This window comes from Tachypleus tridentatus, chromosome 6 (genome assembly GCF_004210375.1).
Source record: "Tachypleus tridentatus isolate NWPU-2018 chromosome 6, ASM421037v1, whole genome shotgun sequence".
NCBI lineage: Eukaryota > Metazoa > Arthropoda > Merostomata > Xiphosura > Limulidae > Tachypleus > Tachypleus tridentatus.
In genome coordinates, this window is record NC_134830.1 from 122,800,949 (window position 1) to 122,814,256 (window position 13,308).

Here is a 13,308-nt window from a genome sequence, read left to right on the forward strand (position 1 = left end):
CGATGTTTAGTAAGGGCTGTTCTTAAGGTCACGTGAGAGTAGACAGTTTTGTACTTTTACCAGCAAGTTTAAAGATGTGTTAAAACTTTAAAGAAATGTGTAGTCTTAAAGTAAGTATAGTACACAAAATACTTATGTGTTGTCTTAACAAAACTATTGTACGTAAAACACTCATGTATAGTGTTAATTCATAATATAAAAAAAGTAAACAAAATACGCCCCCTTCACCAGTGGCACAGCGGCATGTCTGCGCAATACCTTTGGTAGGCAAAGCACAGATAGCCCATTGTGTAGCTATGTGCCTTATTCCAAACAACCAATCAACATAAAATACGCATATATGGTGTTAATCTATCGATAGTAAATAAAATACATATATAAATAAGTCTTTGTGCAACGACAGTATATAAAACATACATACGTGTTAATACAACGCCAGCATATGAAGTATATATGTACAGCCTTACTACACCGATAGTACACATTATATACATATGGAGTCTTAACAGTACGAGAGTACACTGCACGCATATGCAGCCTTAGCATAACGATAGTACACAGAATATACATTTAGTCTTAGTACAACGATAGTACACAATACACGTATGCAGTCTTAGTATATAAAATATACTTATATGTTTTTTAGAAAGACAGTATATGAAATAAAAGTTTACAGAACTTTAACAAATATACATATACAGTCTGAAAACGATGATCACCACGCACATGAAGCTGTTAAGACAACCGTTTGGAGTTCATGTAAACAAACGTTGTTTGCTAAACGTCGGCGTGAAAATTTTGTGCACTGTTTATCCTCCAACTCGCGGCGTTTAGTTCATTATTTTGTTAGCCAGGGTCACGAAAAGTGTGGATTATTTTAAGATTTAAAGTATTTTAAAATACGTTTTAATGTGGTTTACACCAGTACGGAATTCTTATTTTATCCAATCTTCGTTATTACGAAAATAAATTAGTCTGAAGATAGTTTACTTAAATATAAGTACGCCAATGATGTCAGCGTGTTGACCTTTTTCAACAAAATAATCAACTTCGTTCACTGAGAGGTCAACTGCTCACAAAACATCAACAGCCGTTTCGAAACCGGCGGAGGGCAGATCAAAGAAAGCCCATTGTGTATTTTTGTGCTTAACAACAAACAAAGAAACAGTAGAAGTACATCTTTTTAAATATGCATAGTGCTTTTTATTTTAAAACATTTACTCAAAGAAACAAATCATCTCAGAAGAAAAATAATTATTGAACAATTATAATGCATAATTATTTTAATAAATGATACTGTAAACAATACGACTTTACGTGCACTGTCCGCTGATTTTAAGTTACCCAACACCCACTGTTCACAGATTCTAGGTTACACATTATCCACTGTTCACATATTCTAGGTTAACCAACACCTACTGTCCACAGATTCTAGGTTACACATTATCCACTGTTCACATATTCTAGGTTAACCAACACCTACTGTCCACAGATTCTAGGTTACACATTATCCACTGTTCACATATTCTAGGTTACCCAACACCCACTGTCCACAGTTTCTTGGTTAACCAACACCTACTGTCCACAGATTCTAGGTTACTCATCATCTACTGTTCACATATTCTAGGTTAACCAACACCTACTGTCCACAGATTCTAGGTTACTCATCATCTACTGTTCACAGATTCTAGGTTAACCAACATCTACTGTTCACAGATTCTAGGTTACTCATCATCTACTGTTCACAGATTCTAGGTTACTCATCATCTACTGTTCACATATTCTAGGTTAACCAACACCTACTGTCCACAGATTCTAGGTTACTCATCATCTACTGTTCACAGATTCTAGGTCTACTGTTCACAGATTCTAGGTTACTCATCATCTACTGTTCACATATTCTAGGTTAACCAACACCTACTGTCACAGATTCTAGGTTACTCATCATCTACTGTTCACATATTCTAGGTTAACCAACACCTACTGTCCACAGATTCTAGGTTACTCATCATCTACTGTTCACAGATTCTAGGTTACTCATCATCTACTGTTCACAGATTCTAGGTTACTCATCATCTACTGTTCACATATTCTAGGTTAACCAACACCTACTGTCCACAGATTCTAGGTTACTCATCATCTACTGTTCACAGATTCTAGGTTAACCAACACCTACTGTCCACAGATTCTAGGTTACTCATCATCTACTGTTCACAGATTCTAGGTTACTCATCATCTACTGTTCACATATTCTAGGTTAACCAACACCTACTGTCCACAGATTCTAGGTTACTCATCATCTACTGTTCACAGATTCTAGGTTACTCATCATCTACTGTTCACATATTCTAGGTTAACCAACACCTACTGTCCACAGATTCTAGGTTACTCATCATCTACTGTTCACAGATTCTAGGTTAACCATCATCTACTGTTCACATATTCTAGGTTAACCAACACCTACTGTCCACAGATTCTAGGTTACTCATCATCTACTGTTCACAGATTCTAGGTTACTCATCATCTACTGTTCACATATTCTAGGTTAACCAACACCTACTGTCCACAGATTCTAGGTTACTCATCATCTACTGTTCACAGATTCTAGGTTACTCATCATCTACTGTTCACATATTCTAGGTTAACCAACACCTACTGTCCACAGATTCTAGGTTACTCATCATCTACTGTTCACAGATTCTAGGTTACTCATCATCTACTGTTCACAGATTCTAGGTTACTCATCATCTACTGTTCACATATTCTAGGTTAACCAACACCTACTGTCCACAGATTCTAGGTTACATCATCATCTATTCTAGGTTAACCAACACCTACTGTCCACAGATTCTAGGTTACTCATCATCTACTGTTCACATATTCTAGGTTAACCATCATCTACTGTCCACAGATTCTAGGTTACTCATCATCTACTGTTCACAGATTCTAGGTTAACCAACACCTACTGTTCACAGATTCTAGGTTACTCATCATCTACTGTTCACAGATTCTAGGTTACTCATCATCTACTGTTCACATATTCTAGGTTAACCAACACCTACTGTCCACAGATTCTAGGTTACTCATCATCTACTGTTCACAGATTCTAGGTTAACCAACACCTACTGTCCACAGATTCTAGGTTACTCATCATCTACTGTTCACAGATTCTAGGTTACTCATCATCTACTGTTCACAGATTCTAGGTTAACCAACACCTACTGTCCACAGATTCTAGGTTACTCATCATCTACTGTTCACAGATTCTAGGTTACTCATCATCTACTGTTCACATATTCTAGGTTAACCAACACCTACTGTCCACAGATTCTAGGTTACTCATCATCTACTGTTCACAGATTCTAGGTTACTCATCATCTACTGTTCACAGATTCTAGGTTACATCATCACTGTTCACATATTCTAGGTTAACCAACACCACAGATTCTAGGTTACTCATCATCTACTGTTCACAGATTCTAGGTTACTCATCATCTACTGTTCACATATTCTAGGTTAACCAACACCCTACTGTCCACAGATTCTAGGTTACTCATCATCTACTGTTCACAGATTCTAGGTTACTCATCATCTACTGTTCACATATTCTAGGTTAACCAACACCTACTGTCCACAGATTCTAGGTTACTCATCATCTACTGTTCACAGATTCTAGGTTACTCATCATCTACTGTTCACAGATTCTAGGTTACTCATCATCTACTGTCCACAGATTCTAGGTTACTCATCATCTACTGTTCACAGATTCTAGGTTACTCATCATCTACTGTTCACATATTCTAGGTTAACCAACACCTACTGTCCACAGATTCTAGGTTACTCATCATCTACTGTTCACAGATTCTAGGTTACTCATCATCTACTGTTCACATATTCTAGGTTAACCAACACCTACTGTCCACAGATTCTAGGTTATCATCTACTGTTCACAGATTCTAGGTTACTCATCATCACTGTTCAGATTCTAGGTTACTCATCATCTACTGTTCACAGATTCTAGGTTACTAGGTTCAACATTCAGGTTACTCATCATCTACTGTTCACAGATTCTAGGTTACTCATCATCTACTGTTCACAGATTCTAGGTTACTCATCATCTACTGTTCACAGATTCTAGGTTAACTCATCATCTACTGTTCACAGATTCTAGGTTAACCAACACCTACTGTCCACAGATTCTAGGTTACTCATCATCTACTGTTCACAGATTCTAGGTTACTCATCATCTACTGTTCACATATTCTAGGTTAACCAACACCTACTGTCCACAGATTCTAGGTTACTCATCATCTACTGTTCACAGATTCTAGGTTAACCAACACCTACTGTCCACAGATTCTAGGTTACTCATCATCTACTGTTCACAGATTCTAGGTTACTCATCATCTACTGTTCACATATTCTAGGTTAACCAACACCTACTGTCCACAGATTCTAGGTTACTCATCATCTACTGTTCACAGATTCTAGGTTCCACAGATTCTAGGTTATCATCTCACAGATTCTGTTCACATATTCTAGGTTAACCAACACCTACTGTCCACAGATTCTAGGTTACTCATCTACTGTTCACAGATTCTAGGTTACTCATCATCTACTGTTCACATATTCTAGGTTAACCAACACCTACTGTCCACAGATTCTAGGTTACTCATCATCTACTGTTCACAGATTCTAGGTTACTCATCATCTACTGTTCACAGATTCTAGGTTACTCATCATCTACTGTTCACATATTCTAGGTTAACCAACACTACTACTGTACTGTTCACAGATTCTAGGTTACTCATCATCTACTGTTCATATACTAGGTTAACCAACACCTACTGTCACAGATTCTAGGTTACTCATCATCTACTGTTCACATATTCTAGGTTAACCAACACCTACTGTCCACAGATTCTAGGTTACTCATCATCTACTGTTCACAGATTCTAGGTTACTCATCATCTACTGTTCACATATTCTAGGTTAACCAACACCTACTGTCCACAGATTCTAGGTTACTCATCATCTACTGTTCACAGATTCTAGGTTACTCATCATCTACTGTTCACATATTCTAGGTTAACCAACACCTACTGTCCACAGATTCTAGGTTACTCATCATCTACTGTTCACAGATTCTAGGTTACTCATCATCTACTGTTCACAGATTCTAGGTTACTCATCATCTACTGTTCACATATTCTAGGTTAACCAACACCTACTGTCCACAGATTCTAGGTTACTCATCATCTACTGTTCACATATTCTAGGTTAACCAACACCTACTGTCCACAGATTCTAGGTTACTCATCATCTACTGTTCACAGATTCTAGGTTACTCATCATCTACTGTTCACATATTCTAGGTTAACCATCACCTACTGTCCACAGATTCTAGGTTACTCATCATCTACTGTTCACAGATTCTAGGTTACTCATCATACTCACAGATTCTGTTCACATATTCTATTCTAGGTTAACCAACACCTACTGTCCACAGATTCTAGGTTACTCATCATCTACTGTTCACAGATTCTAGGTTACTCATCATCTACTGTTCACATATTCTAGGTTAACCAACACCTACTGTCCACAGATTCTAGGTTACTCATCATCTACTGTTCACAGATTCTAGGTTACTCATCATCTACTGTTCACATATTCTAGGTTACCTAACATCCACTGTTCACATATTCTAGGTTACTCATCATCTACTGTTCACAGATTCTAGGTTACTCATCATCTACTGTTCACAGATTCGAGGTTACTCATCATCTACTGTTCACAGATTCTAGGTTACCTAACATTCACTGTTCACATATTCTAGGTTACCCAACACCCCCCGTCCACAGATTCTAGATTAGCTAACAACCAACTACTCATATATTCTATGATATCCACTGTCTACATAACTTCATTAAGTTTAGGTCTTTCATACACTATTGTATCTTAGCAACAAACATTCTTAGTTTTATTCTACTTCTCTCCTGTCTTAATGTTTTTTCCACAGGTGTACGGTTATCCGGTTTCTCGCCAGGTGACGATGAAACTCTCCATTAAAAGGACTCAGAATAAAGAGACCCGTTCCCTGAAAAACTGCCACAGAATACAACATTGGAACCTCTAATAGTGTATAAGGAATAAACTTTCTCAACGAAAATAACGAACAGAAATTTCTAGGGTAAATTTGTAAATACTGAAAAAGTAAATATTGTCAACAGGTGCTTAGTAACATTTCAATATATATGTTGTTAGTTTAAATTGAAACAGTAAGAGGACTGTAGAACTGTAGACAACAGTTTCTGATAATGACACACTTACACTAGCCATACAACAAAATGACTTGCACTTTTTATATATTATTGTCCTTCAGCTGTGGATATTCTTACGTCATGAACAGTGTAATCAGGACGAAAGCGAGATCACTGTTTCTCGTGACTGGCGTGTAATGAGTAACGCCCACTTGGTGGGTCAGTGGTAAGCCTAAGCTCGTGGCTTCCTAGTGGCTCAGCGGTGTGTCTGCGGACTTGCAACGCTAAAAACCGGGTTTCGATACCCGTGGTGGGCAGAGCACAAATAACCTATTGTGTAGCTTTGTGCTTAATTCAAAACAACAACAATCTAAGGTAGTGTAAAGAAGAAAGATACTTGTAATGGGAAGTTATGTAGTTTTGTGACTAATAATAGAAAACGTGCTATTTACAGAAGAGTGTTACGTAATAAACTCATTTCTGAAACGTATATTTTTAGATATGCAGGATCTTTTAAACATTAAAAACTGTTCGAAATATTTATTGATGTATAACTGACACTTGAAACCGTTCGTACGCGGTGAACCTGCATAATTACAAAACTGAGGAAAAACAAAAAAATTGTACGTTTTACAAGTAAATAACTTATTATAACCATGGTTTCACTAGTAAAAGCATTAACGAGTCTAGAATGTTTAATATCGAGGTTTATATATAAGTCAAAGCACGGAACCTACAGCGACTTTGACATTCATCTTGAATGTCATCTTTTTAACCAACGAATAGTGGCCCAAGAGTTGGCAGTCAGTAGTGATAATTAGCTTCCTTCCCTATAGTTTTACATTGCTAAATTAGGGACAGCTAGCTCACATAGCCCTCGTGTAGCTTTGCACGAAATTCAAAATAAACCTAATCAAACTTGTATCAATTGATGTTTAGTGTCAGTAAGATGGGATGCAATCTATTTTCTTTAAATTACATCTTCTAGAAAGTTCTTTAATTCACGTTTCTATGAGAAGTACTGTTTGACCTATATATACACTATCCCATTCTAAACATGTTGCTGTACTTTGTTATTGCACAACATGTTTCATAGGCTGTATAGTAGAAGGCTGGTCTTAGGTTTTTGTTCAGAATTGTGTATTTCATAAGGTTTTCTGATACGTATAGCTCATCTTAAACAAGTTCCTTGTTTGTAACAGTACGTGGCTTTATTGATGTTAAATGTATGGCTTCCAATTTTTAAACAAATTGTTAATTAATGTTGTATAACTATTGACAACAGCAGCTTGTTTAGTTTTAGTTCAGTTTTATTATCTTCACGTGACAAGGATACACCGATAATGGAACACAGCAAGTTCGAGAGTTATTAGATATCTTGATGAAGCATTTTCTGAGGAATTACTATAAGTCACTTTCCTGAAGGAATGTATCCTGTTATCTATATCAATATTTCAGTCTAAAAATTAACGTTTTAGTCTTCAAATTCCGTATTAAACTAAATAAATTTTGAATTAAGAAAAGTTACTGTTGACTTTAAGTTTGGATTCCGTCCGGAAACAAATCACATTTTGAACATACCTGTACCGATATTGTCATATTCTGTATTATTTCAATAACTAAACAGTTTGTTGTTTAAATTGTCCATAAACTTTTGCAAGCAAGGAGAAAGAGAGAGTGGGGAAAACCCACCGCTAATCCATCATTCTGTTTATATATTTGGTCGCCCCCCCGCTAGTACAGCGGTATGTCTCCGGATTTACAACGCTAAAATCAGGGATTCGATTCCCCTCGGTGGGTTGAGCAGATAGCCTTTGTGGCTTTGCTAAAAGAAAAACACATACACATATATTTGGTCAATGAATTTAAAATAGTTCTGATCGAAGAAGGTGTTGTTGTTTATAATTCCTGGGTCTGAACAAGGGTCTACTTGTGTTTTTATTGTTTGTAATACCTGGGTCTAAATAGTGGTCTACTTGTGTTTTTATTGTTTGTAATACCTGGGTCTAAATAGTGGTCTACTTGTGTTTTTATTGTTTGTAATACCTGGGTCTAAATAGTGGTCTACTTGTTTTTATTGTTTGTAATACCTGGGTCTAAATAGTGGTCTACTTGTGTTTTTATTGTTTGTAATACCTGGGTCTAAATAGTGGTCTACTTGTGTTTTTATTGTTTGTAATACCTGGGTCTAAATAGTGGTCTACTTGTGTTTTTATTGTTTGTAATACCTGGGTCTAAATAGTGGTCTACTTGTGTTTTTATTGTTTGTAATACCTGGGTCTAAATAGTGGTCTACTTGTGCTGTTATTGTTTGTAATTCCTAGGTCTGAACAAGGGTTTACTTGTGTTTTTATTGTTTGTAATTCCTGGGTCTGAATAGGGGTCTACTTGTGTTTTTTTGTTTATAATTCTTGGGTCTAAACAGGGGTCTACTTTTTTACATCCATTACATCACTAACAATTTTTATTGAACGTTTTAGTTCTTTCCATATTATGAAACTGTTTGAAGTAAGAAAGTCTTTAATTTTACTGTAAAAACTAGTTTTTAAAGTACACCAGTCGTATTATCTTTGCCTACTTTTACGATTACTAAACTATCATTTTTAAGTTTAGATTTTATTTAAACTAAACACCAATTTGATCCAGAGAAAAACCAAAAACAACAACAAAACAACAAAATTATTCACATCTGTTAAAAAGGTGAACTATACAATCTGAAATTTTAAAAATAATCAGATGTCTAAAAACAATTCCAGAAAAAGTTCTAAACGACCAAACTAGCTTAGATTTCTTCTACTTTTTACCCCACCAGTCTCCAGATGACTGTGGAGATTACTTCACGTTCTTTGTTTAATGAACATTCCCCGAACTTTAACCACCATGATCCATAAATTTATTTACAAGTTAAGAAAGAAGCGAATATAAATAACTAATTTCTGACCTCCCTTGGATTATTAATCTTAAAAACCTAGCAGAATTAGATTTATGTCTCAACCCGATGATGTCTTAGTAAATGTATTTGTGAAACGTACAACTGTCTTCTTTTACCCTAATTTTTCATTTATTGGTATGTTAATGTATGCATGGAAATAAACATGTACAAATTACTGATTATGAAATACGATTTAAAATTCCCTCAATTAAAGAATTATATCACCTTTAAAACTGAGTTTTGTTGAACCATCATTTTTGAAGTTAACTAGGGCAGTGAGTATTTTAATAAACAAAGTTTTGAATGACTTTTGTCTTCATGAGTAAAGAAAGAATCGTGAATTAACAACATTACGCCATCACACGGTTTGTTGTAAAGCGCAAAGATATACAATGAGGTATCTGTACTGTGCCCAAACTTTTGGCGTTGTAAGCCCTCAAACTTGCAGTCTAACCACCGAAGGGGTAAGCAAGTAGAACACCTTTTTATCTGACTAACCAGTCGAGCTGCGGCCCACAAGTTAGAATAATGAACTGTGATTTAAGGTTCCGAAGTACAGATCTCATACATTTTGAGATGTGGAGGGTGGTAAACTCCATTATTCAGTACACAGTTGATGATGTATGGTGTTAACTGCCTTCCCTCTAGGTTTTCAGCTCAAAATTATGGACGGTTACCTCAGATAGCCCTCGAGAAATTTAGAGAGCAAAAAATTCTATCTAACAAAGGCAGATCTTTGAGAACCATACAATTTTATATTTTATGTCAAAACGTACGGCAGCGTCATCTCTATCTAAGAGATTACTGAGACCTATTTTGAATTATGATTAATTCAATAAATTTCAACCATAACTCTATTACTTAGTTATAAAATTTAACTTAAAAACCTTTCTTAGGAAAACATTATTCGAAACTGACAATCTCACTAGATGGCAAAACATACTTGAAATTTTAAAATTACATCCAGAATATTAAAATCATGATCGTATTTTTTTTACTTTTGTAGAAGAGCTTGTCATGTTTCTTTACCCAATTTTGTTGGTTTTATTAAGAATTACATCTTCTGAATTACATTTAAAAATGGAATGTATAACAAGATTAAATATGCATAATTAATTTGAACTTTAGTTGAATTAAACAAACACCAACCCTTATAACGAGTTTATCTTCCACGAAATACCGCGATTATGCTTAATAAATTCGAAACTAAACTTAATGGTTAATTGTATTATAATGAACTAATTACCAAGATTTAAAGATGAAAAACATTAATTTAATTAACAAAACGTGGTTACAGAGTCTATTTATTGTTTTAATATTTAGTTGTGTCCCTTTCTGGTATTGGTAACTGACATTGCCATGGCAACGTTAAGTCATGATACCACACACGGTTTTATGAGGGTGCTTTTTAGTTTTCTCTTTTGCACTTTGTTACCCAACACATATCCACCAATTTTTAATAGAGTTGAGATATGGGTTGTTACCTGACCAGCTTAATGTCTCGATCTTTCCCCTTCGAAGATAGCCATTTATCTGAAAAAACAAATAAAAAAAACACGTAAGATGTCTTTTGAATACACATGGAAGAAATTTCCCCTTTATTTGATGTCTACTGTATAAAGTTCATGGAAATTAACAAATTTTAATCCTGTGGGGTGGAGCAGAGTTATCCTGAAATGTGGATGTGGTAACAGTGACTCTTGAAGTTTCCTTCAAGCTATTTTGAAATATGTGGACGACGGTCAATGGTTCTGCAGTCTTGGACATTTCAGATATGTTTTTTTACGCTTTATCTTCTCCTACTCCACAGTCAGCTATGCTACACCCAGTGGCTCACAGTAGACTGGCTAAATTAAATTAAATTATTCTAGTAGTCAGAAATCCCTCTTTGATCTTAGACACAATGACTAGTTTCCATTTGAGTTAACTCGCAACCCCTGGCTATCTTATGCACATTGTAACAGATAGATTTTTAAGCTAATTCTCGCCAATAATCTCTGTTCCGAGCCATAAAACAGCTGATGTAACACCCAGACAGCTGATGTATTAATTAGGCAGTACTGTATCATCCAAGAAACATATTTACAGCTACATAACAGACGATTGTTCCAAAGAAAAGTGCGGGAAAAAACATTGGATAATGCAATAAACTTTTTCACTGTTACATATCTTATACACAATTGTAGATACTTGCCACTTGGCAGCAGACAAGGATACAATGACATGAAGATGTGTTTCAAACAGTACAAAGGAACAATTATGACCTAACCAGACATCAGAAAGATAGGAACAACCGGAATTTGGGGCAATTGAGTTAGGAATACTTCATCAACCTAAAATAAGATACGAAATCAATTATTTGAGCGAACTCGTCCACAAATTCATGACTTATTTAATGGAAAATCTTTGTAGAATGATTTTACTGATTTTTACTGATTTTACAGCTATAATTAATGACTGATTAATAAACGGTATGAAATTGCTTCTATAAATAGAACACGCTAATATGAAAATTCAAAATCATCGTAATCCACCTGAAAGAAGCTCACGTTTCAATTTCACAGAAGAAATCTAATTAAAATGTTGTTTTCTTTGATATAGTTGGTGGTATCATAATTATTGCTCCCAATGGCTCAATGATAAGCCTGCAGGTTTACGACACTAAAAATTGGTATAGATACTTGTAGTGTGCAGAGACTAAGAAGCTTGGTGTGTCGTTTTGTGCTTAACAACATCTACATTATAAATAGGATCAGTGTAGATAACTCTTTAAAAATAACTACAAACACTTATTAAGTTTGTAAAAATTAAAGTTAGTCATAACAGAACTATGTGCATCGTTTCTTAACTCCTATATTTATCTCATTTTGTCATTATTCTGTTATTAAACAGACAAAATATTTTGCTCAACATACAAAAAATTAAGTTAAGTTTAGGCTTTAAATATTATTACATTGAATTTGTCTATATCTTGTCTGGTTGTGGGTATTTCACTTTCAACACGATGTTCTCTTGCAGAGATGTAAGAAGTTTTTCTTCAGGAGCAGCGACTTTTAACAAACTTGAAATTTTGTTAGCCCATTCTATAGCTTTGTGTTTAATTCCAAACAAACAAAAACACAAAGCTATAGAATGGGCTATCTGTGCTTTGCCCACCACGGCTGTCGAAACTCGTTTGTTAGCAGTGGGAGTCCGCTGGGGACAGATTTTCACGAAGGGCACTGTTATGGGACAACTAGTGACGTTTTATAAAAGTTAAACAAAGAAAAATTTTAACTCTTTAAATGGAAATTTCATTGTTATTTTGGTTTCCTCAGGTATTTTTATATTTGAAATTAATCACTGCCATTATCGATTACTATTTCCACACAAAATACAGGGGTCTGTTTCAACTCTCCCTGCTCTCTCAGTTCTTGCTTTTCTGTTCATATGAATCGACATTAGGCAAGTTTATGACACTTTCTATAATTATTCAATGTTAATCTTATTGAGCACGCAAATGCTGTAACACATTGCCCACTACATCAACACTTGTGAGAGATGGTAAATGAAGCAGTAATACGGATATTGAAATGTGTTAAGCCATGCATTGAAGTCAAGAAAGATGTGAAGGAGAATATAAAGAATACTGAACTGGTTCAGACAAATGACACTGAGTAAACACCGTTAAGACTAACAGCAGGGTGTTAAAGGAAATCGTGGAATGGATATACTACATAGGACTGATGGATGTACTAGATGAGACAGACACTGATCATGACAATGGTTAGATCAGTCAGGAAAGAACTGATAGCGTGGCAGTAGCCGCGTGGAGCAATGGACATCTAGTGTTTGAATTGTTTGCAGTAAAAACTAAGAGATTACATTCATGGTAAATATGAGACATTGCAGAATGCACTTGTCTGGTTGACCAGTAATGGTGAAAATTATGACAGGATCTTACTCCTGACAGAGTCCAGAAACTTCATGAAAAGATAAACTCTTTGAGAAGCCGAAAGGCTGGTCTGATAACGCACGTTCTAGCCCATAGACCATAGAGGCATAGTATACAATGAGATAATGAATCAATTAATTGGTAAGATTCTCCAATTATGTTAGTTTAAAGTAAGGTCACAC